The sequence below is a fragment of the Bubalus bubalis genome, chromosome 7 (genome assembly GCF_019923935.1).
Source record: "Bubalus bubalis isolate 160015118507 breed Murrah chromosome 7, NDDB_SH_1, whole genome shotgun sequence".
Lineage (NCBI taxonomy): Eukaryota > Metazoa > Chordata > Mammalia > Artiodactyla > Bovidae > Bubalus > Bubalus bubalis.
Window position 1 is genome coordinate 32367250 of NC_059163.1, and position 26517 is coordinate 32393766.

The following is a 26517-nucleotide window of genomic DNA, read 5'->3' on the forward strand; positions in this document are numbered from 1 at the left end:
AAGTACTAAAAATTGCTTGTGAAAGGTATGAAATATAAAGAATTTATAGAGGAAGTAGAATTAAATTGAAATTCATGTGAGTGACTGAATATAAAATGAGTACTTCTAAATTCGTCTTTCCTTTGAGATTCACAGACATGTCCTGTCTTTAACTTACACACTGCAGGTCAAAAACTCTTCCCATAGCTACTCCTTTAGTGTTTCATGAATTTGCTAGAGTCATTATCACACTCTGGTTGCTTAAAGTAAAAACCAAACACTTCCTGGTTAACTCTTGGTCACCTCTCACTTCCCATCAGTCATAAGACTCATTCTCTGCTCTCCATTCACAAATCAATATTTCAATATTATATTCTTACTTAGTTAAGACTAAGCCACTAAGCAGAGCACATTCTTACTAATAATCTCATCAAATCTTGCTTTCCTAACATATATATATTTTAAAAAGGAAAGAAAAGTGTGTTAGTCGAACAGTCATGTCTGATGCTTTGCAACTACATGGACTATAGCCCACCAGGCTCCTCCATCCGTGGAATACTCTAGGTCAGAATACTGGAGTGGGCAGCCATTCCTTTCTCCAGGGGATCCTCTTGACCCAGGGATAGAAACCAAGTCTGTTGCATTGCAAGCAGATTTTTTACTGTCTGAGCCACCTAATTTTAATCAATTATATATTCATTTTTCTCTATGACTCAAATCCTTTTTGTTGCCAGAATAGTTTATTAAAGGATATATATGATCATTTTCTGTACTTCTTTTATTTTATTTATTTTTAATTTTTTAATTATTATTATTATTATTTTTTTTACTTTACAATATTGTATTGGTTTTGCCATACATCAACATGCATCTGCCACGGGTGTACACGTGTTCCTCATCCTGAACCTGCCTCCCACCTCCCTCCCCATACCATCCCTCTGGGTCATCCCAGTGCACCAGCCCCAAGCTTCCTGTATCCTGCATTGATCCTGGACTGGCAATTCGTTTCTTATATGATATTATACATGTTTTAATGCCATTCTCCCAAATCATCCCTGCCCCTGACAGAGTCCAAAAGACTGTTCTATACATCTGTGTCTCTTTTGCTGTCTCGCATACAGGGTTGTCGTTACCATCTTTCTAAATTCCATATATATGCGTTAGTATACTGAGTGGAACTGCCAAGAGGAGCTACCCTGAGTCCGAGGTCAGTGGGGGTGGCTGAGAGGAAATACCCAGTGTCCGAGGTCAGGGGGGCGACGAGAGGAGTTACCCCGTGTTGGAGGCCAGGGGAGGCCGGCGGGAGGAGCTACCCCACGCCCCCACACCTGAGGCCAAGGGCAGTATCGGGAGGAGCAACCCCACGCCCGAGGCTGGGGGTGGTGGCCGGGGGACCAACCTCACGTCCAAGGAGCCATGGCTGCGCGGGCGCAGGAGGGCCTAGAGGGGCTATCCCACGTTGAAGGTCAGGAAGGGCGGAGGTGAGGAGATACACCTTGTCCAAGGTAAGGAACATTGGCTGCGCTTTGCTGGAGCAGCTGTGAAGAGATAACCCATGCCCAAGGTAAGAGAAACCCGAGTAAGACAGTAGGTATTGCAAGAGGGCATCAGAGGCCAGACACACTGAAACCATACTCACAGAAAACTAGTCAATCTAATCACACTAGGACCACAGCCTTGTCTAACTCAATGAAACTAAGACATGGCCGTGGGGCAACCCAAGATGGGCAGGTCATGGTGGAGAGATCTGATGGAACGTGGTCCACTGGAGAAGGGAATGGCAAAACACTTCAGTATTCTTGCCTTGAGAACCCCATGAACAGTATGAAAAGGCAAAATGATAGGATACTGAAAGAGAAACTCCCCAGGTCAGTAGGTGCTCAATATGCTACTGGAGATCAGTGGAGAAATAACTCCAGAAAGAATGAAGAAATGGAGCCAAAGCAAAAACAATACCCAGCTGTGGATGTGACTGGGTGATAGAAGCAAGGTCCAATGCTGTAAAGAGCAATATTGCATAGAAACCTGGAATGTCAGGTCCATGAATCAAGGCAAATTGGAAGTGGTCAAACAAGAGATGGCAAGAGTGAATGTCGACATTCTAGGAATCAGCGAACTGAAATGGACTGGAATGGGTGAATTTAACTCAGATGACCATTATATCTACTACTGCGGGCAGGAATCCCTCAGAAGAAATGGAGTAGCCATCATGGTCAACAAAAGAGTCCAAATGCAGTGCTTGGATGCAATCTCAAAAACTACAGAATGATCTCTGTTTGTTTCCAAGGCAAACCATTTAATATCACAGTAATCCAAGTCTATGCCCCAACCAGTAACGCTGAAGAAGCTGAAGTTGAACGGTTCTATGAAGACGTCCAAGAACTTTTAGAACTAACACCCAAAAAAGATGTCCTTTTCATTATAGGGGACTGGAATGCAAAAGTAGGAAGTCAAGAAACACCTGGAGTAACAGGCAAATTTGGCCTTGGAATACGGAATGAAGCAGGGCAAAGACTAATAGAGTTTTGCCAAGAAAATGCACTGGTCATAACAAACACCCTCTTTCAACAACACAAGAGAAGACTCTACACATGGACTTTACCAGATGGTCAACACCAAAATCAGATTGATTATATTCTTTGCAGCCAAAGATGGAGAAGCTCTATTCAGTCAGCAAAAACAAGACCAGGAGCTGACTGTGGCTCAGGCCATGAACTCGTTATTGCTAAATTCAGAGTTAAATTGAAGAAAGTAGGGAAAACTACTAGACCATTCAGGTATGACCTAAATCAAATCCCTTATGATTATACAGTGGAAGTGAGAAATAGATTTAAGGGCCTAGATCTGATAGACAGAGTGCCTGATGAACTCTGGAATGAGGTTCGCGACATTGTACAGGAGACAGGGATCAAGACCATCCCCATGGAAAAGAAATGCAAAAAAGCAAAATGGCTGTCTGGGGAGGCCTTACAAATAGCTGTGAAAAGAAGAAAAGCAAAAAGCAAAGGAGAAAAGGAAAGATATAAACATCTGAATGCAGAGTTCCAAAGAATAGCAAGAAGAGATAAGAAAGCCTTCTTCAGCGATCAATGCAAAGAAATAGAGGAAAACAACAGAATGGGAAAGACTAGGGATCTCTTCAAGAAAATCAGAGATACCAAAGGAACATTTCATGCAAAGATGGGCTCGATAAAGGACAGAAATGGTATGGACCTAACAGAAGCAGAAGATATTAAGATGAGATGGCAAGAATACACAGAAGAACTGTACAAAAAAGATCTTAACGACCCAGATAATCACCATGGTGTGATCACTCACCTAGAGCCAGACATCCTGGAATGTGAAGTCAAGTGGGCCTTAGAAAGCATCACTACGAACAAAGCTAGTGGACATGATGGAATTCCAGTTGAGCTATTCCAAATCCTGAAAGATGATGCTGTGAAAGTGCTGCCCTCAATATGCCAGCAAATTTGGAAAACTCAGCAGTGGCCACAGGACTGGAAAAGGTCAGTTTTCATTCCAATCCCAAAGAAAGGCAGTGCCAAAGAATGCTCAAACACCCGCACAATTGCACTCATCTCACACACTAGTAAAGTAATGCTCAAAATTCTCCAAGCCAGGCTTCAGCAATATGTGAACCGTGAACTTCCTGATGTTCAAGCTGGTTTTAGAAAAGGCAGAGGAACCAGAGATCAAATTGCCAACATCCGCTGGATCATGGAAAAAGCAAGAGAGTTCCAGAAAAACATGCATTTCTGCTTTATTGACTATGCCAAAGCCTTTGACTGTGTGGATCACAATAAACTGTGGAAAATTCTGAAAGAGATGGGAATACCAGACAACCTGATCTGCCTCTTGAGAAATTTGTATGCAGGTCAGGAAGCAACAGTTAGAAGTGGACATGGAACAACAGACTGGTTCCAAATAGGAAAAGGAGTATGTCAAGGCTGTATATTGTCACCCTGCTTATTTAACTTATATTCAGAGTACATCATGAGAAACACTGGACTGGAAGAAACACAAGCTGGAATCAAGATTGCTGGGAGAAATATCAATAACCTCAGATATGCAGATGACACCACCCTTATGGCAGAAAGTGAAGAGGAACTCAAAAGCCTCTTGATGAAAGTGAAAGAGGAGAGTGAAAAAGTTGGCTTAAAGCTCAACATTCAGAAAACAAAGATCATGGCATCCGGTCCCATCACTTCATGGGAAATAGATGGGGAAACAGTAGAAACAGTGTCAGACTTTATTTTTTCTGGGCTTCAAAATCACTACAGATGGTGACTGCAGCCATGAAATTAAAAGACGCTTACTCCTTGTAAGGAAAGTTACGACCAACCTAGATAGCATATTCAAAAGCAGAGACATTACTTTGCCAACAAAGGTTCGTCTAGTCAAGGCTATGATTTTTCCAGTGGTCATGTATGGATGTGAGAGTTGGACTGTGAAGAAGGCTGAGCGCAGAAGAATGGATGTTTTTGGACTGTGGTGTTGGAGAAGACTCTTGAGAATCCCTTAGACTGCAAGGAGATCCAACCAGTCCATTCTAAAGGAGATCAGCCCTGGGATTTCTTTGGAAGGAATGATGCTAAAGCTGAAACTCCAGTACTTTGGCCATGTCATGCAAAGAGTTGACTCATTGGAAAAGACTCTGATGCTGGAAGGGATTGGGGGCAAGAGGAAAAGGGGATGACAGAGGATGAGATGGCTGGATGGCATCACTGACCCAATGGACGTGAGTCTGAGTGAACTCCGGGAGTTGGTGATGGACAGGGAGGCCTGGTGTGCCTGGATTCATGGGGTCGCAAAGAGTCAGACAGGACTGAGCGACTGATCTGATCTGATCTGATACTGAGTGGACATCTTTTTATCATAATTAAACATGACCCAGAACATAGCATCCAAGGCTCTCCAAAATGTCCTATTTTAACTAATATTTCCCTTTTCTGCACAGCTCTGTGTTGGCCTATGACTATATATATGAAACCGATATCTGTATATTTAAATGACCATGACTTACATATCATTCATCTTTTTTCCATCTATTCACTTCCAGAACCCTTTTTCTGTAATCTTTTCTTTTGGACTCAGCCGAAATTTCCCCTACATTTTGAAATTTTGACTGATTTTCTTCATATTGCAGTGATAGCATCTTCTGAAGCTCTGAAACGCTATACCTTTGTATAGTATTTAGTATATTTCTCATATCATGTGATATATGTGCTTTATTCACCTGTTAGCATATGACCAATCTTATGAGAAACATATATTTTTATGTTTCCCCATTTATCCATAAGATAAAACATGTTATTTAGTAGACTTACTAAAATGAATTTTTATACTTTAAAATTGTCAATTAAAAACATCATTTTTCTATTTTAACCTATTCAAAGCAAGCTCCTAGAATGTCAAAATTATTTCCTCCAAAATATATACATATTACATATCTATTCCTGAATAAATACTATACAATACTGTGCCAATGAACAACTGGCAAAGTTTTCTGCATGTAAGTGCCATTTCCGAACTCAAGAAATTAATTTTTAATGTGATCTATGTCTAAATTGCCACTTCACTTCTGGCCCAGCAAACATTCAGCCTTTGCAGAGCAGTGTGTAAGGTAGCTGCTGTCATGGCATCTGAGAAGTGGGTTTCAGCAATTCCATTGCTGCAGCTCTGCTATACTGGCTGTGGATTCTGTGAGAAAGTTTTGGTGTGGCCCTGTGACATGAGCCACTGGCTCAATCTAAAGGTTATTCTGGAGAAACTCATGGAAAGAGGCCACGAAGTGACTGTGTTGGTGTCTCCACAAAATTTTATCATTGACTACAGCAAACCTTCCACCACGAACTTCAAGATTCTCCCCATGCCACAGGACAGAGAAGCTAATGAAAATAGACTAAATGACTTTTTAGACCAGTCAGTTAACATCATGCCTTCAATTTCACCTTGGCAATCAGCAAAATCTGCAATTTTTTTTTTTTTTTCAAATGAGTGGATATTTAAAACTTGTCTGTGAGAGTGTTGTCTACAACTGGACAATCTTGAAGAAACTCCAGGACACCAACTATAATGTTATGATTATAGAACCTATGAAGCCCTGTGGAGAGCTGATTGTTGAGATTCTAGGAAACCCTTCTATATACACTCTGAGGCATTCCATGTGTGGCATGATGGAAAAACACTGTGGGCAAATTCCATCCTCACCTTCCTACATGCCTGTTGACATGGCAGGACTAACATACAAAATGACCTTTCTGCAAAGGGTAAAAAATTTATTGCTCTCCACTTTCTTTGACTTCTGGCTCCAACAACATGACACTCAGCTTTGGGATTAGTTTCAAAGTGAAGTGTTAGGTAAGAGACTCTGCTTCTCATTCTAAAGTAGTTATCAGAAAAAGCTAAGGAGGTTTAAGAAAAGTCTAGGAAGATGAAAGGAATATATTTTTAAAACTTTCACTTCCCCCAAAACTCCACAATTAATATCAGTCAACTGTGGTTCAACAACTAATTGGGAAAGGGAGGCAAGAAATATCTTGCTGTGGTTCCTCTTTCTTTACACTCATCTATCTTGTAGAATACTTCAATACCTACATGATTGCTACCAAAACAAAATGAAATATAAAACTTGCTAATAAGTGTCAATCCAATGAAAGATGTATTTTTTGTCACATGCAGAATATCACAGGCAAGTCTAATACACTGAGCTGGAAAGCGGTGAAGAATCTCCTGGCAATGTAGAAGATGCAGGAGTTGCAAGTTCACTCCCTGGATCAGGAAAATACCCCAGAGGAAGAAATGGCAACCCACACAAGTGTTCTTATTAGGAAAATTCCCTGCACAGAGAAGCCTGTTGGGCTATAGTCCATAGGGTTGCAAAGGTTCAGACACAATCAAACAATTGGGCACAAACACACAGCGAGTTTTCATAGGGGAGGACATTGGACTTCTGCTCAGTTCAGTTCAGTCGCTCAGTTGTGTCCATTTCTTTGTGACCCCATGGACTGCAGCATGCGAAGCCTTCCTGTCCATCACCAACTCCCAGAGTTTACTCAAACTCATGTCCATTGAGTCAATGAAGCCATCCAACCGTTTCCTCCTCTGTTGTCCCCTTCTCTTCCTGCCCTCAATCTTTCCCAGCATCAGGGTCTTTTCCAATGAGTCAGTTCTTCTCATCAGGTGGCCAAAGAGTTGGAATTTCAGCTTCAACATTAGTCTTTTCAATGAACATTCAGGACTGATTTCCTTTAGGATGGACTAGTAGTCCAAGGAACTGCTCAGTAAAGGGAGTGTAATGTTTGTTAAATGAGGAAGATAATCTCCTTACCTGTTTCCAGTAATAGACTGAAACCTGAGCTATGCTAACAACGGGATTAAATTTGTTATTTGAATTTTTCTCTACAATTTTTGAACATCACACATTATTAGAATTAAAATTTATACCATCATTCTGTTTGCCCAGAGTACCCATTATTCCTAGGTCTCTCTTAAATTTGGGATGAAAATTTGTTAAGTCCTATGTGAACTGCTTCATCATAGCTGGTCATATTGAAAAGTTTTCTAGTATGTTATACTTCTTGTGTGCATGCTCAGTCACTTTAGTCATATCTGACTCTTTGTAACCCTATGGACTGTAGCCCACAGGCATCTCTGTCCATGGGATTCTCCTGGCAAGAATACTGGAGTAGGTTTTCATGCCCTCCTACAGGCGATATTCCCAACCCAGGGATAAAATCCATGTCTTTTGCATCTCCTGTATTGTAGGTGAATTCTTTATTTACCCACTGAGCCACCTGGGAAGCCTGGTATACTTCTTAGGGGAGTATGATACAGAAACCTAAAAAATTAAGTATAAACTTAAAAGAGTTTATAGCTCTAAGTGTTAAAAAGAGCATATTTTTCACTACACTAGTTACATATATTCTATTTGTAATTGTTTGCCTTTCCTAATAAAAAATCATTTTCTTTTGCAATTTTCACACATCTAGCTTATATCTGATTCCATCAAGTGAAGCTGGCTTTCATTCCATTTTTTTTTTTTTTAACTAAAGTATAGTTGATTTACAAGCGTGTCTTAATTTCTGCTGTATAGCCAAATGATTCAGTTTTACATAGTATACATTATTTGTCTTCTTTTTCATTATGATTTATATCACAATATTGAATATATTTCTTTGAGCTTTACAGGGCTTCCCTTGTAACTCAGTCGGTAAAGAATCTGCCTGCAATGCAGGAGACATGGATTCGATCCCTGGGTTGGGAAGATCTCCTGGAGAACGAAATGGCAACCCACTCTAGTATCCTTGCCTGGAAAATCTCATGGACAGAGGAGCCTGGTCAGCTGCAGTCCATGGGGTCGCAAAGAGACAGGTGCGACTGAGCTAACTAATACTTACTTACTTGCTTTGCTGTTTATCCATTCTATATAAAATAGTGTACCTCTGCTAACCCGGAACTCCCAGTCTATCCCTCCCACACCTATTATCCCCCATGGCAACCACAAATCTGTTCTCTCTGTAAATGTTTCTGTTTCATAGGTAGGTTAATTTTCATCATACTTCAGATTCTACATATAAGTGGTATCATATGGTATTCGTGTTTCTCTTTCTGACTCACTTCACTTAGGATGATAATCTGTAGTCATATTCATATTGCTGAAAATGGCATTATTTCATTCTTTTTTATTATGGCTGAGTAGTATTCCATTGTATATATGTAACGCATCTTCTTCATCCATTCCTCTGTTGATGGACATTTAGGTTTTTTTCATGAACCAGCTATTGTGAATAGTGCTACTATGAATATAGGGGTGCATGTATGTTTTTGAATTATAATTTTTTTCCATTTATTCCCAGGAATAGGATTGATGAATCATATGGTAATTATATTTTTAGGTTTTTGAGGAACTTCCATACTGTTTTCCACAGCTAAGTTTTCTTTCTCCCCACAACCTCTCCAGCATTTTTTATCACTCCAAATATTTTTGAGACTCACGAAGAAACATGAACTAACAAACAAAAGATCATATTGGGTATTAGAAATAATAACCAATTTAACTTCTTTAATGTAGTAGTTTTTTAGGACTGTGATAACTAAATCTAAAAAACTGGGTGGTATAAAAAGAAATTTATTGTCTCACAGATCCAGAAGCTAGAAGTAAAAGAACAAAGTATTGTTAGAGCTGCTTTCCCTTGAGGCCAGTCTTTCTGCCTTGTAGATGTCCACCTTCTTACTATGTCTTCTCATAGTCTTTCCTTTGTATATGCACATCCTTTGAGTCTCTTTGTCTTATAAGGAAACCTCTCATATTGGATTAGGAGTCACTCTATGGACTCATTTAACTTTAATTACCTCTTCAAAAATAAGTGCTGGTCTTCCCTTGTGGCTCAAATGGTGAAGAGTTGGCCTGCAATCCAGGAGACCTGGGTTCGATCCTTGGGTAGGGAAGATCCCCTGGAGAAGGGAATGATTAACTCACTCCAGTATTCTTGCCTGGAGAATTCCACGGACAGAGGAGCCTAGTGGGCTACAGTCCATGGGGTCACACAGCGTCAGACATGACTGAGTGACTAACACACATACCTCTTTAAAGGACCTACCTTCAAATACTCTCAGACTTCAATATATGAATATTAAAGGAACATAATTCAGTCCGTAATTTTGATTTTTAATAGATACATTGTTAAATAGAGCTAAGATTAAAAAAAAAAACGCTTAAAAATCCTTAGCTTTACACATGATTTTGAATTTACACTGCATTTATTTCTCAATAAATAATTTAACAACCAATAAGCACAGTGGAAACAGTGTCAGACTATTTTTTTGGGCTCCAAAATCACTGCAGATGGTGACTGCAGCCATGAAATTAAAAGACGCTTACTCCTTGGAAGAAAAGTTATGACCAACCTAGAGAGCATATTGAAAAGCAGAGACATTACTTTGCCAACAAAGGTCCGTCTAGTCAAGGCTATGGTTTTTCCAGTGGTCATGTATGGTGTGAGAGTTGAACTGTGAAGAAAGCTGAGCGCCGAAGAATTGATGCTTTTGAACTGTGGTGTTGGAGACGACTCTTGAGAGTCCCTTGGACTGCAAGGAGATCCAACCAGTCCATTCTGAAGGAGATCAGCCCTGGGATTTCTTTGGAAGGAATGACGCTAAAGCTGAAACTCCAGTACTTTGGCCACCTCACGCAAAGAGTTGACTCATTGGAAAAGACTCTGATGCTGGGAGGGATTAGGGGCAAGAGGAGAAGGGTACGACAGAGGATGAGATGGCTGGATGGCATCACTGACTCGATGGGCATGAGTCTGAATGAACTCCGGGAGTTGGTGATGGACAGGGAGGCCTGGTGTGCTGCGATTCATGGGGTCGCAAAGAGTCGGACACGACTGAGCGACTGAACTGAACTGAACTGACTGAAGCACTTCCTGGTGTAGACAGTGAGTTAGGTCCTTATTTAAGGTAAATAAGATCAGGGCCTTGATCTCAATTCTTCTTTCAGAAATACACATAAAACATAGAGTTAGGAATATGTTCTGATAATTAGAGACGCTGTCCTAGTTCCAACCAATAATTTTCTGGGATATTTGTTGTATTATTCATTAATATAGGGAAGGTATATGATTCTGTATGGATACATATTATGAAACAAATATAGTTCATAGTAACAATTGGAAAATTTTAACTCTACTATCTTTAATAGATCTTTCTTTTATTGTAAGCACTGTGCTTCCCTGATAGCACAGGCAGTAAACAATCCACCTACAATGCTGGAAACCAAGACTCGATTCCTAAGTTGGGAAGATCCCCTGGAGAAGGGAATGGCAATCCCCTCCAGTATTCTTTATTGGAGAATTCCATGGACAGAGGAGTCTGGTGGGCCACAGTTCATGGGGTCACAAACAGTCAGACATGACTGAGCAACTAACACTTTCACACCGTCATTGATTTTCATTGCTGTACTCTATCATTTTCTTTATTGAGTAATTCTGAATGCACGATGGGTATCATTTCATTCTTGATGTAATGATAAACATAGCTAATATAAATTGCTAAAAAAATTGAATAGAACAAAAGCATATATAATGAATGATAATTGGCTTCATGTTTTTCCTATATAAGAAGTTTTAACTTTTCTTGTCTTTTCATCAAGATATTGTCTCTGTATTATTAAAAAAAAAAATATATATATATATATTCTTTTTTTTTTTTTACCAATTAGGACAATGACTAATCATCTTTATTTTTTCACTTAATATGGATTTGACATATATACTCACAACATATTAAAATCTACATTATTCTTTAAATTGATGCAGCAATATTCATATGAGTGGATATAACAGATCATTGAACTGGTCTAATGTGAAAGCCCTAGTTAAATTTTCCAGCTCTGGTGTTACCAAAAAAATTGTTGCCCTAAACTCATTCTACTTATATCTCAGCCACAATGCCATCTAACATTTTTGAACCATTTAGCTCTTATCCTCAGACCTTTACATATGTGTGTTAGTCACTTAGTCATGTTCAACTCTATGAGACCCCATGCACTGTGGCCCACCAGGCTCCTCTCTTCATGCAATTCTCCAGAAAACACTGGAGTGGGTTGCCATTGCCTTCTCAGGGGCTGTTCCCAACACAGGGATTGCACCAAAGTCTCTTGCATTGCAGGATTTTTACATTAGCCAACATAACATTTTAGTCCTCACTGTGCCACATCATTTAGATCAGTTCAGTTCAGTTGCTCAGTCATGTCCGACTCTTTACAACCCCATGAATAGCAGCAAGCCAGGTCTCCCTGTCCATCACCAACTTCCGGAGTTTACCCAAACTCATGTCCATCAAGTCGGTGATGCCACCCAAGGATCTCATCCTCTGTCATCCCCTTCTCCTGCTGACCTCAGTTTTTCCCAGCATCAGGGTTTTTTCCAATGAGTCAGTTATTCGCATCAGGTGGTCAAAGTATTGGAGTTTCAGGTTCAACATCAGTCCTTCCAATGAACATCCAGGACTGATCTCCTTTAGGATAGACTGGTTGGATCTCCTTGTAGTCCTAGGGACTCTCAAGAGTCTTCTCCAACACCACAGTTTAAAAGCATCAATTCTTTGGCGCTCAGCTTTCTTTATAGTCCAATTCTCACATCCATACATGACCACTGGAAAAACCATAGCCTTGACTAGATGGATCTTTGTTAGCAAAGTAATGTCTCTGCCTTTGAATATGCTATCTAGGTTGGTCATAACTTTTCTTCCAAGGAGTAAGCGTCTTTTAATTTCATGGCTGCAATCACCATCTGCTGTGATTTTGGAGCCCCTAAAAATAAAGTCTGACACTGTTTCCACTGTTTCCCCATCTATTTGCCATGAAGTGATGGGACCAGATACCATGATCTTCATTTTCTGAATGTTGAGCTTTAACTAACTTTTTTACTCTCCTCTTTCACTTTCATCAAGAGGCTTCTTAGTTCCTCTTCACTTTCTGCCATAAGGGTGGTGTCATCTGCATATCTGAGGTTATTGATATTTCTCCTGGCAATCTTGATTCAAGCTTGTGCTTCCTCCAGCCCAGCGTTTCTCATGAGGTACTCTGAATATAAGTTAAATAATCAGGGTGACAATATACAGCCTTGATGTACTCCTTTTCCTATTTGGAACCAGTCTGTTGTTCCATGTCCAGTTCTCACTGTTGCTTCCTGACCTGCATACAGGTTTCTCAAGAGGCAGGTCAGGTGGTCTGGTATTCCCAACTCTTTCGGAATTTTCCACAGTTTATTCTGATCCACATAGCCAAAGGCTTGGGCATAGTCATCAAAGCAGAAATAGATGTTTTTCTGGAACTCTCATGCTTTTTCGATGCTCCATCGGATGTTGGCAATTTGATCTCTGGTTCCCTGCCTTTTCTAAAACCAGCTTGAACATCTGGAAGTTCACAGTTCACGTATTGCTGAAGCCTGGCTTGGAGAATTTTGAGCATTACTTTACTAGCATGTGAGATGAGTGTAATTGTGTGGTAGTTTGAGCAATCTTTGGCATTGCCTTTCTTTGGGATTGGAATGAAATCTGACCTTTTCCAGTCCTATGTCCATTGCTGAGTTTTCCAAATTTGCTTGCCTATTGAGTGCATGACTGTCACAGAATCATCTGTCAGGATTTGAAATAGCTCAACTGGGATTCCATCACCTCCACTAGTTTTGTTTGTAGTGATGTTTTCTAAGGCCCACTTGACTTCACATTCCAGGATCTGGCTCTAGGTGAGTAACCACACAGTAATAATTATCTGGGTCATGAAGATCTTTTTGGTACAGTTCTGTGTATTCTTGCCACCTCTTCTTAATATCTTCTGCTTCTGTTAGGTCCGTACCATTTCTGTCCTTTATTGAGCCCATCGTTGCATGAAATGTTCCCTTGGTATCTCTAATTTTCTTGAAGAGATCTCTAGTGTTTCCCATTCTGTAGTTTTCCTTTATTTCTTTGCATTGATTGCTGAGGAAGGTGTTCTTATCTCTCCTTGCTATTATTTGGAACTCTGCATTCAGATGCTTATATCTTTCCTTTTCTTCTTTGCTTTTTGCTTCTCTGCTGTTTACAGCTATTTGTAAGGCCTCCTCAGACAAACATTTTGCTTTTTTGCATTTCTTTTCCATGGAGATGGTCTTGATCCCTGTCTCCTGTACAATGTCACGAACCTCTGTCTACAGTTCATCAGGCACTCTGTCTATCAGATCTAGTCCCTTAAATCTATTTCTCACTGCTACTGCTACTGCTAAGTCGCTTCAGTCGTGTCCGACTCTGTACAACCACATAGACGGCAGCCCACCAGGCTCCCCCGTCCCTGGGATTCTCCAGGCAAGAACACTGGAGTGGGTTGCTATTTCCTTCTCCAATGCATGAAAGTGAAAAGTGAAAGTGAAGTTGGTCAGTCGTGTCCGACCCTCAGCGACCCCATGGGCTGCAGTATTCCAGGCTCCTCCATCCATGGGATTTTCCAGGCAAGAGTACTGGAGTGTGGTGCCATTACTTCCACTGTATAATCATAAGGGATTTGATTTAGGTCATATCTGAATGGTCTAGTGGTTTCCCTACTTTCTTCAATTTGAGTTTTAATTTTGGTATAAGGAGTTCATGATCTGCGCCACAGTCAGCTCCTGGTTTTGTTTTTGCTGACCGTATAGATCTTCTCCATCTTTGGCTGAAAAGAATATAATCAGTCTGATATTGGTGTTGACCATCTGGTGATGTCCATGTGTAGAGTCTTCTCTTGTGTTGTTTGAAGAGGGTGTTTGCTATGACCAGTGCATTCTCTTTGCAAAACTCTATTAGCCTTTGCCCTGCTTCATTCTGAACTCCAAGGTCAAATTTGCCTGTTACTCCAGGTGTTTCTTGACTTCCTACTTTTGCATTCCAGTACCCTATAATGAAAAGGACATTTTTTTTTTTTTGGTGTTAATTCTAAAAGGTATTGTAAGTCTTCATAGAACTGTTCAACTTCAACTTCTTCAGCATTACTAGTTGGGGCATAGGCTTGGATTACCGTGATGTTGAATGGTTTGCCTTGGAAAGGAACAGAGATCATTCCAGTGGCTGCAATGGATCTCACAGGAAGCACAATGGCTGTGACGGACTGTGCGGGAAGCATGGCTGAAAGGAGCTACCCCACACCCAAGGTCGGGGTGGCAACCGAGAGTGCCAGGCTGGGATGGCACAGGAGTGGCCGCAAGTGGAGCTACCCAATGGCCGAGGTTAGGGACAGTGGCCAAGAGGGGCACCCCACTTCAAAGGAGCAACTGCAAGGGTGCAGGAGGGCTGAGAGGAGCCTCTCCAAGTTCAAGGTCAGGAGGGGCAACTCATCCAAGGTAAGGAGCAGCGGCTGCGCTTTGCTGGAGCAGCTGTGAAGAGATACCCCACATCCGAGGTAAGAGAAACCCAAGTAAGATGGTAGGTGTTGTGAGAGTGCATCAGAGGGCAGACACTGAAACCATAATCACAGAAAACTAGCCAATCTGATCACACCGACCACAGCCTTATCTAACTCAATGAAACTAAGGCATGCTGTGTGGGGCCACCCAAGACAGACGGGTCATGGTGGAGAGGTCTGACAGAATATGGTCCACTGGAGAAGGGAATGGCAAACCACTTCAGTATTCTTGCCTTGAGAACCCTATGAACAGTATGAAAAGGCAAAATGATAGGATACTAAAAGAGGAACTTCCCAGGTTGGTAAGTGCCCAATATGTTACTGGAGACCAGTGGAGAAATAACTTCAGAATGAATGAAGGGATGGAGCCAAAGCAAAAACAATACCCAGCTGTGGATGTGACTGGTGATAGAAGCAAGGTCCGATGCTGTAAAGAGCAATATTGCATAGGAACCTGGAATATTAGGTCCATGAATCAAGGCAAATTCAGTTCAGTTCAGTTCAGTCGCTCAGTCATGTCCGACTCTTTACGACCCCATGACTCACAGCACACCAGGCCTCCCTGTCCATCACCAACTCCCGGAGTTCATTCAAACTCATGTCCATCGAGTCGGTGATGCCATCCTGCCATCTCATCCTCTGTCGTCCCCTCTTCTTCCTGCCCCAATCCCTCCCAGTGTCAGAGTCTTTTCCAGTGAGTCAACTCTTCGCATGAGGTGGCCAAAGTACTGGAGTTTCAGCTTCAGCATCATTCCTTCCAAAGAAATCCCAGGGCTGATCTCCTTCAGAATGGACTGGTTGGATCTCCTTGCAGTCCAAGGGACTCTCAAGAGTCTTCTCCAACACCACAGTTCAAAAGCATCAATTCTTCAGCGCTCAGCTTTCTTCAAGGCAAATTGGAATTGGTCAAATAGGAGATGGCAAGACTGAACGCCGACATTCTAGGAATCAGCAAACTAAAATGAACTGAAATGTATGAATTTAACTCAGATGACCATTATATCTCTTACTATGGGCAGGAATCCCTTAGAACAAATAGAGTAGCCATCATGCTCAACAAAAGAGTCCAAAATGCCACATCATTACTTTTAGCATATTATTGAATGAGTTTTAGTAACAGTCATCTTGAGGAATAATTGACATACCCTAAAAATTCCCCACGAACTGTGATATTTACTATGTTTACAAAGTTTAACCATTGTCTCCATGTTCTAATTCTGTAATCCTCCCAAGAAATGATTTTTTTTTTTAAAGTTTTGTTAGTAAGATGGGTCTGAAATGGTATCTTAGGTTTTATTTAGATTCCCTTGGTTATTCCTGAGATTGAGTAAATTTTTATACAGGAGCTTTAACCAGTTCATGAGCCACTTCAAGGTCCACAGCTGGTACTGAGGTCTGGATGTTTGTTACTCAACATGGAGTTGGGAATGATTCTTCTTGTGTGCCTTGACATATGGTGTTGGTGATGCAATAAAAAAGAAACAGCCTGTAGCTGAGTTCTCAGACCTTTTCGCCATGTTTGCAGCCAGGAACACACTCTTTGGGTCTGTAACCTTGTTGCAAACTTCCCTTCTCAAATGTCATTTTCTGTTTTGGAGTGCACCCAAATTTCACAGTCTCCTATCTGGATCCCAGAGCTCCCACAAAGACATGTAGGTCTGTGGATAAACACCAGATCATTGCTTGGGAGAGTACATGAGACACATCTTATTTGATCATCCTGCTCAAAATATTTGGAAGGGTAATACTCCCTTCCCTTGTATTTCTTCTGGAGTACCTTGATTATTCTTAGCTTTCTGTTCTTTTATTATGGATTTTAAAAATTAAAAGCAAAATTCTACAAAAATCATCAAATTTCATGAGGCTTGGGGTTTTGAAATTTTAGTAAGAATTACAAGGAATCTGTATACTGATTTGAAGAGAATGGTCATCTTTATGATTTTTGATTTCCTATCAATGAATGTGATAGGTCTTTATTTTACTATAATGGATTTCAGTAAGACATTATAATTCTAATTATAAGGCAATGGCACCCCACTCCAGTTCTGTTGCCTGGAAAATCCCCTGGGCGGAGGAGCCTGGTAGGCTGCAGTCCATGGGGTCGCTGAGAGTCGGACACGACTGAGCGACTTCACTTTCACTTTTCACTTTCACACATTGGAGAAGGAAAAGGCAACCCACTCCAGTGTTCTTGCCTGGAGAATCCCAGGGACGGGGGAGACAGGTGGGCTGCCGTCTATGGGGTCGCACAGAGTTGGACACGACTGAAGCGACTTAGCAGCAGCAGCAAAGTTTGCATATCTTTTAAAAAATTATTGGCATTGAAACATGTAAAATATCATGTATGAAACGAGTTGCCAGTCCAGGTTCAATGCACTATACTGGGTGCCTGGGCTAGTGCACTGGGACGACCCAGAGGGATGGTATGGGGAGGGAGGAGGGTTCAGGGTGGGGAACACATGTATACTTGTGGCGGATTCATTTTGATATTTGGCAAAACTAATACAATTATGTAAAGCTTAAAAATAAAATAAAATTAAAAAAAATTATTCATGAATCATAAGTCAAAGTATACATTTTAGTTATATTTTCTTTTATTCATACACAAAAATTGCAGTTGCCATTTTATCTTTTTTGTATTCATTGAAATGACAGACTCTCACATTTATTCTAATAACAAATCTGTATATTCTTTTGGAATAAACAGAGAATTTCAGATTATATAAGCAGACATTCAAGAGCAAAAACTCAGGATGGGAAATCACCACAGGAACCAGTGCCTGGGTAGGAACATCTGAAATGTAATTGATGAATTGCTAGAGATTCACTGTGGATAATTCTGAGAGAAAAAATCCAATGGGATCCAGTCATATGTGGGTCCCCCAAATATAGTAAGTTTTACTTTCAGGAACTCATGCAATTTTCCATATTAAATATCAGGAAAAAAATCTCTTGCTTTCAGTAAGAGGAGGCAGAAAGGAAGCATTCTGAAAGAAGCCAGAACACTGTTCTTACCAACAAGGTCTGTCCTCAAGGTAAATTAATTGGGTGCACAATGTGCTGGAAATATTATCAGAGCCTAACTGACCTGGGGCAAAAAAAACACCTTACTCCAGGCCCCTCTAGACTATTTCATGGAAAAAGGATATTTTAACTCCAGACCATCCTGCTCCATATAAAATGGAAAAAAAAAAAAAAAAAAGAGAGAGAGAGAGAGAGAAATAGTTGTGAAGAGTCCAGAGACTTAGACTAATACTAAGGCTAATCCTGGAGAAGGCAATGGCACCCCACTCCAGTACTCTTGCCTGGAAAATCCCATGGACGGGGGAGCCTGGTGGGCTGCGGACTCCCAGGTCGCTGGGAGTCCGACCTGACTGAGCAACTTCACTTTCACTTTTCACTTTCATGCATTGGAGAAGGAAATGGCAACCTACTCCAGTGTTCTTGCCTGGAGAATCCCAGGGACGGGGGAGCCTGGTGGGCTGCCGTCTATGGGTCGCACAGAGTCGGACACAACTGAAGCGACTTAGCAGCAGCAGCAAGGCTAATCCTAGGACTTTAGAATACTTCTCTGCCCAATTTACCACCACATTTTAAAAAATCCATTTACAATTCTACCCAGTACAACATGTCTGGGTATCAAGTAAAAAATTACAAGGCACATCAAAAGGCAAAAACACATTTTGAGTAGACAGAGCAATCATCAGAACCAGAAATGCCAAGAATGCTGTAATTATCAAAGCAAGGATTTAAAACAACTCTGAGTAATATGCTAAGGGCTCTAATGGATAAAGTAGACAGTATGTAAGAATAGATCACCTGTATAAGCAGAGACATGCAAAACCAAAAAACAGATAAATACATTGTAGCAAAAATGAATTCAAGAATGAAATTATACTAATTCTATACAGTCATTTTTAAAGGATAGAAGTTGAGGGAATAATTTCTAACACATTCTATGAGAATTGTTTTTGTTTAGTTACTAAATGCTGTCTGATTCTTTTGTAACTCCATGGACTGTAGCCTCCCAGTCTCCTCTGTCCATGGGATTTTTCCAGGCAAGAATACTGGAGTGGGTAGCCATGTCCTCCTCCAGGAGAATCTTCCCAACCTAGGGAGCGAACCCATGTCTCTTACACCTCTTGCATTGGTAGGTGGGTTCTTTACCACTAGCACCACCTGGGAAGGCCTTAGTGCCCATTAATCAATTATTTATATAATTCTCCACTGTGTTCATAACTCATTTTGTGTAATATAATTATAGGAAAAAGTAAATTTTTTTCCATATTTTAATTCCATATTTTAATTTAATTTTAATTCCATATTTTTGTTTTACCAGTCTTCAGTATGACATTTAGAATGTCTTAGGAAATTATATAACAAATTTTGCACACTTTTGCACAATTTTGTTCTTTTCATATTTGATTGACTTTGCATTTCACACTGTGCATAACTACTTCAAATAGAGAATTCTAGTGAACACTTTAAACTTGGTCTTTCTTAAAATGTGGCCTGCAGTTTTCATCAATAACTTTACCTAAGGACTTAGTAATCAAGGCAGGATGTCACACACATGGAACAAGACATGACAAGAACATAAACATATTGGTAAGAAAACTGAGGCAGTGATCTCATTTAATCTCTAACATTTTCAAGTCAATATCCTTGGAAATTGCCTTTTTACTATCAAATTGAATCATTGCCTATGTTACTTCAGACATATATACAAACACTACAGATCAGATCAGATCAGTCGCTCAGTCGTGTCTGACTCTACCACCCCATGACTTGCAGCACGCCAGGCCTCCCTGTCCATCACCAACTCCCGGAGTTCACTCAGACTCACGTCCATGGAGTCAATGATGCCATCCAGCCATCTCATCCTCTGTTGTCCCCTTCTCCTGTTGCCCCCAGTCCCTCCCAGCATCAGAGTCTTTTCCAATGAGTCAACTCTTCGCATGAGGTGGCCAAAGTACTGGAGTTTCAGCTTTAGCATCATTCCTCCCAAAGAAATCCCAGGGCTGATCTCCTTCAGAATGGACTGGTTGGATCTCCTTGCAGTCTAAGGGACTCTCAAGAGTCTTCTCCAACACCACAGTTCAAAAGCATCAATTCTTTGACACTCAGCCTTCTTCACAGTCCAACTCTCACATTCATACATGACCACAGGAAAAACCATAGCCTTGACTAGACGAACCTTTGTTGGCAAAGTAATGTCTCTGCTTTTGAATATGCTATCTAGGTTGGTCATAACTTTCCTTCCAAGGAGTAAGTGTCTTTTAATTTCATGGCTGCAGTCACCATCTGTAGTGATTTTGGAGCCCAGAAAAATAAAGTCTGACACTGTTTCCACTGTTTCCCCATCTATCTCCCATGAAGTGATGGGACCAGATGCCATGATCTTCGTTTTCTGAATGTTGAGCTTTAAGCCAACTTTTTCACTCTCCACTTTCACTTTCATCAAGAGGCTTTTGAGTTCCTCTTCACTTTCTGCCATAAGGGTGGTGTCATCTGCATATCTGAGGTTATTGATATTTCTCCTGGCAATCTTGGTTCCAGCTTGTATTTCTTCCAGTCCAGTGTTTCTCATGATGTACTCTGAATATAAGTTAAATAAACAGGGTGACAATATACAGCCTTGACATACTCCTTTTTCTATTTGGAACCAGTCTGTTGTTCCATGTCCACTTCTAACTGTTGCTTCCTGACCTGTATACAAATTTCTCAAGAGGCAGATCAGGTTGTCTGGTATTCCCATCTCTTTCAGAATTTTCCACAGTTTATTGTGATCCACACAGTCAAAGGCTTTGGCATAGTCAATAAAGCAGAAATACATGTTTTTCTGGAACTCTCTTGCTTTTTCCATGATCCAGCGGATGTTGGCAATTTGATCTCTGGTTCCTCTGCCTTTTCTAAAACCAGTTTGAACATCAGGAAGTTCACGGTTCACATATTGCTGGAGCCTGGTTTGGAGAATTTTGAGCATTACTTTACTAGTGTGTGAGATGAGTGCAATTGTGCGGGTGTTTGAGCATTCTTTGGCACTGCCTTTCTTTGGGATTGGAATGAAAACTGACCTTTTCCAGTCCTGTGGCCACTGCTGAGTTTTCCAAATTTGCTGGCATATTGAGGGCAGCACTTTCACAGCATCATCTGTCAGGATTTGGAATAGCTCAACTGGAATTCCATCATGTCCACTAGCTTTGTTCGTAGTGATGCTTTCTAAGGCCCTCTTGACTTCATATTCCAGAATGTCTGGCTCTAGGTCAGTGATCACACCATCGTGATTATCTGGTTCGTGAAGATCTTTTTTGTACAGTTCTTCTGTGTATTCTTGCCATCTCATCTTAATATCTTCTGCTTCTGTTAGGTCCATACCATTTCTGTCCTTTATCGAGCCCATCTTTGCATGAAATGTTCCTTTGGTATCTCTGATTTTCTTGAAGAGAGCCTTAGTCTTTCCCATTCTGCTGTTTTCCTCTATTTCTTTGCACTGATCGCTGAAGAAGGCTTTCTTATCTCTTCTTGCTATTCTTTGGAACTCTGCATTCAGATGTTTATATCTTTCCTTTTCTCCTTTGCTTTTTGCTTTTCTTTCTTTTCACAGCGATTTGTAAGGCCTCCCCAGACAGCCATTTTGCTTTTTTGCATTTCTTTTCCATGGGGATGGTCTTGATCCCTGTCTCCTGTACAATGTCACGAACCTCATTCCAGAGTTCATCAGGCACTCTGTCTATCAGATCTAGGCCCTTAAATCTATTTCTCACTTCCACTGTATAATTATAAGGGATTTGATTTAGGTCATACCTGAATGGTCTAGTGGTTTCCCTACTTTTTTCAATTTAAGTCTGAATTTGGCAATAAGGAGTTCATGGTCTGAGCCACAGTCAGCTCCTGGTCTTGTTTTTGCTGACTGAATAGAGCTTCTCCATCTTTGGCTGCAAAGAATATAATCAATCTGATTTTGGTGTTGACCATCTGGTAAAGTCCATGTGTAGAGTCTTCTCTTGTGTTGTTGGAAGAGGGTGTTTGTTTTGACCAGTGTATTTTCTTGGCAAAACTCTATTAGTCTTTGCCCTGCTTCATTCTGTATTCCAAGGCCAAATTTGCCTGTTACTCCAGGTGTTTCTTGACTTCCTACTTTTGCATTCCAGTCCCCTCTAATGAAAAGGACATCTTTTTTGGGTGTTAGTTCTAAAAGGTCTTGTAGGTTTTCAGAGAACCATTCAACTTCGACTTCTTCAGCATTACTGGTTGGGGCATAGACTTGGATTACTGTGATATTGAATGGTTTGCCTTGGAAATGAACAGAGATCATTCTGTCATTTTTGAGACTATATCCAAGTACTGCATTTCAGACTCTTTTGTTGACCATGATGGCCACTCCATTTCTTCTGAGGGATTCCTGCCCGCAGAGTAGGTATAATGGTCATCTGAGTTAAATTCACCCATTCCAGTCCATTTCAGTTTGCTGATTCCTAGAATGTCTAGGTTCACTCTAGCCATCTCCTGTTTTACCACTTCCAATTTGCCTTGATTCATGGACCTGATATTCCAGGTTCCTAAGCAATATTGCTCTTTACAGCATTGGACCTTGCTTCTATCACCCAGTCACATCCACAGCTGGGTATTGTTTTTGCTTTGGCTCCATTTCTTCATTCTTTCTGGAGTTATTTCTCCACTGATCTCCAGTAGCATATTGGGCACCTACTGACCTGGGGAGTTTTTCTTTCAGTATCCTATCATTTTGCCTTTTCATACTATTCATGGGGTTCTCAAGGCAAGAACACTGAAGTTGTTTGCCATTCCCTTCTCCAGTGGACCACATTCTGTCAGATCTCTCCACCATGACCCACCCATCTTGAGTTGCCCCACAGGCATGGCTTAGTTTCATTGAGTTAGACAAGGCTGTGGTCCTAGTGTGATTAGATTGACTAGTTTGAGTATGGTTTCAGTGTGTCTGCCCTCTGATGCTCTCTTGCAACACCTATCGTCTTACTCGGGTTTCTCTTACCTTGAGCGTGGAGTATCTCTTCATGGCTGCTCCAGCAAAGTGTAGCCAATGCTCCTTATCTTGGACGAGGGGTATCTCGTCACCGCCACCCTTCCTAACCTTCAACATGGGATAGCTCCTGTAGGCCCTCCTGCGCCAGCGCAGCCACGGCTCCTTGGACGTGGGGTTGCTCCTCCCACCTGCCGCCCTTGGCCTCGGGCGTGGGGGCGTGGGGTAGCTCCTAAACACTACAAAGTAGTAACAATTCTAAAACCAGGTTATCCATCCTAGGGAATATTTGATCACCAACTTTGAATAGAACCCTCAAGAAAGGAGCATTCAATTTTCTTTACTTAGATGTAAAACAAGTTTTCTGTGTATATAAGTGATTGACTGGATACTTGCAAATACATGTTTTTTCCCTCCATAATTTTCTAAAATTAATACTTAGAATTTTTCTCTTTCAAAAACATCACTGAGAGATAACACTCAAATAAGTGTGTGATATTAGTAATGCATGCATGTGTACTCTACATTCCAGAGATGATTGTATTAGGTATAAGTTACTCAGTGATTTCCTACTGAGAAAACAATGGAAAATCAATGAAGTCATGATATTTGACTCAGCAAGATAAGGTAAACTGATATTTGTGAGATTCTTCAACAGTGAAAGTGAACAAGCAGCAGTGAAAGCTGAAACAAGCTGAAAAGTAGAAATAGAGGCCAAATGGAAATTAGAAAACCACTGAGAGTTGACTTGGTGTTAATAAGCTAGAACTACTCTGTCATCTGCATTTAACTGGGGAGAAACAATGAATATTAAATCCATCGGTACTTGGAGTAGTGATTAAAATTTTTGTTTGAATTTATTTCCTGAAAGAACTTATTTTTGTCAAAGAATTGCATTTTTATTTTATTTTGCTGAGTTTATTTTTATTTTACACATTACTGTTCTTTCACTACCCAAACATTCTTTCTGCCTCTGTCCCACCTCCAATCCTTGTCTTCTATCCTTTTTCCTTTGTTCCTTCCCTCCCTGAATTCCTTCTTCCTTATTCCTTTGCATTGCCTTTCCTTTTAACATCTTGATGTGATAAGAAATCTAGAGAAACCACATTTATTGGTTTCCCCTGTAACACATCAGAAAATCAATGCTGCAATTTCCCCCCAGCAAGCATGTATGCTAATACCTTGGAGCAAACTTTATTTTCTCCAAGAAGACCCACTATGCTATGTGAGACCATGGGAAAAGCAGAAATTTGGCTCATCAGAACCTATTGGGATTTTGAATTTCCTTGCCCATACTTACCGAATTTTGAGTTTGTAGGAGGTTTGTATTGTAAATCTGCCAAACCATTACCTCGGTGAACTCGGTGAAGATCGCTCAGTCACGTCTGACTCTTTGCGACCCCATGGACTGTAGCCTACCAGGCTCCTCTGTCCATGGTATTTTCCAGGCAATAGTACTGGAGTGGATTGCCATTTCCTTCTCCAGGGAACTTCCCGACCCAGGGATGGAAGCTGGGTCTCCCACATTGTAGACAGACGCTTAACCGTCTGAGCCACCAGGGAAGTCATTTCCTAAGGTAAGTCTATTACAGTAAAGGGATTTTTTTGTGTGTGTCTTTTATGATAAAATCTTTATTGTCCTTTAAAGTTTATGTTTCAATAACAGAGATGTGCTGCTGAATGTCTTTAGTTTACTACTCCAAATATATTTTCAAAACCACTGGGGTCTCATATGAATGTTGTTACATTTTTTTTTTTCCCTTTACATTGATATTTAAGCAGAAGAATGAAGTCTTCCAAGTGACATGTTAAAAAATATAAGTGTGTTCATATATTTACAGATATTGGATTGAAAGAACCTTGGAAATCACTAAGGAGCCTGCTGTAGTCTTCCTAACAAGCATGATGGACTTATGAATAGGGGTATTTATTATGATCAGCTGAGTGATAAGTTGCTTTAGTGAGTCTTGAGCAGACTCTTACTACAGACTTTGGTCAGTAAGAAGGTTATGTGTTGCTGGAAGACATGAAATCAGACAGGGCTTCTTGGAGAGCAATGGACTTTACTCAGCCAGGAGAGAATTAAAAAAAGTTTTCTGATATGACAATGAATTCAATTTCAAATTCACTTTAAGAAGTGAAAATAATTTTCTGGTGAAGATTTATAGAAACTGTCTGGTTAATACAAAGTTTCAGTTTCATCAGAGAGCATAAGAAATAAATCGGGAGTCATCAACATAAATTAGAAACCATAAAACTGAGAAACCTAAATGTTGAATTGGTTCTTTATGGCCATAATAGTGGGTATTTTAGGGTGAAAAAGAAAATCATATATCCATATTTCAATGTTATTAAAGAATAAATATGAGCTGCCAGAAATATTGGAAGGAAACATTTAGAAGTAAAAGGAAATAAGAGGTAAACATAGAAAGAATATTGTACTATATCAATAGGCAGTGAGGGGACAGATATTCATTAACCTGGGTGTAAGTGATCTGGTAAAGGATCTGCCCATGATATGGGAAACCTCAGTTCAATTCCTGGGTCTGGAATATCCCCTGGAGCAGAGATAGGCTCCAGTATTGAGCTTTCCTGGTGGTGCAGATGCTAAAGAATCTGCCTGCAACGTGGGAGACCTGGGTTCAATCCCTGAGTTGGGAAAATCCCCTGGAGGATGACATGGCAACCCACTCCAGTATTATTGCATGGAGAATCCTCATGGACAGAGGAGTCTGGTGGGCTGAAGTCCATGGGGTCACAAAGTTGCTCACATGAGTGAGCAACTAAGCACAGCACAGCACAGGTAAATGAGCATAATCTCTGTAGGAGATAGCAGGTTAAGAGGTATTCCCCGGAGAGTTCATCATTTTTGTTAAGGGTAACATTGATACTGAAGTTTAAATTTTCACTTCATTTGGAGGAGAACAGATGCATATATGTGTGTGGCCGAGTCCCTTTTTGCCCACCTGAAAATGTAACAATATTTTTGGTCTGCTATACTGAAATATAAAATAAGACATTAAAAATTGTTTTAAATGAAATTTGTTAATTACAAATTGGCACTTACTAAGAGCATTGCCAATGACTGAACAACAAGGCATTTGCCATCTGCCTCTACTGAGATTGAACCCCATGCTGCTATAGCTGTTGATCTTCAACAATCCCTGAGGGAGTTCAGGATGGACTGAGGCACCCTGTGCTCCAGGGAATCTGGTGGGACAAGTCTTTAGATAGTTGGATGTTTTTAGGAACAGATTTTATGATCTCAATCCTTACATCTCCTCATAGCTAGAGAAGCACTAAATCCCTCCATGGTGACATCAGACCCTCTTGACTAACAAAAAACCTTTTGTAAATTGGGTACTTCATGATATTGAAGTCCCCCTTCACCAAAACCTTATATATTGACTTTCCCCTACTGCTGCTTTGGAGCAGTCTCTCAGAGCTCTCTGAGATGCTACCTCCCGGGCTGCAGTCCTCATTTTGCCCCAAATAAAACTTAACTCACAACTCTCAAGTTGTACATCTTTTTTAGTCGACAAATTTCACTTCAGGATTCTGAATATGTTTTCATACCAATCAAGTTATAGCTGAAGACAAGCTCTATTGACTGTTATTA

The 26517-nt window shown here is 40.6% G+C and overlaps 2 pseudogenes; both read left to right on the top strand.

Moving 5' to 3' along the window:
* Positions 1–4752: 4752 nt before the first annotated feature.
* Positions 4753–7022, top strand: LOC112577649 (annotated as a pseudogene).
* A 7566-nt stretch (positions 7023–14588) lies between these two features.
* Positions 14589–26517, top strand: part of LOC112577685 — a 34374-nt pseudogene continuing 22445 nt past the window's right edge.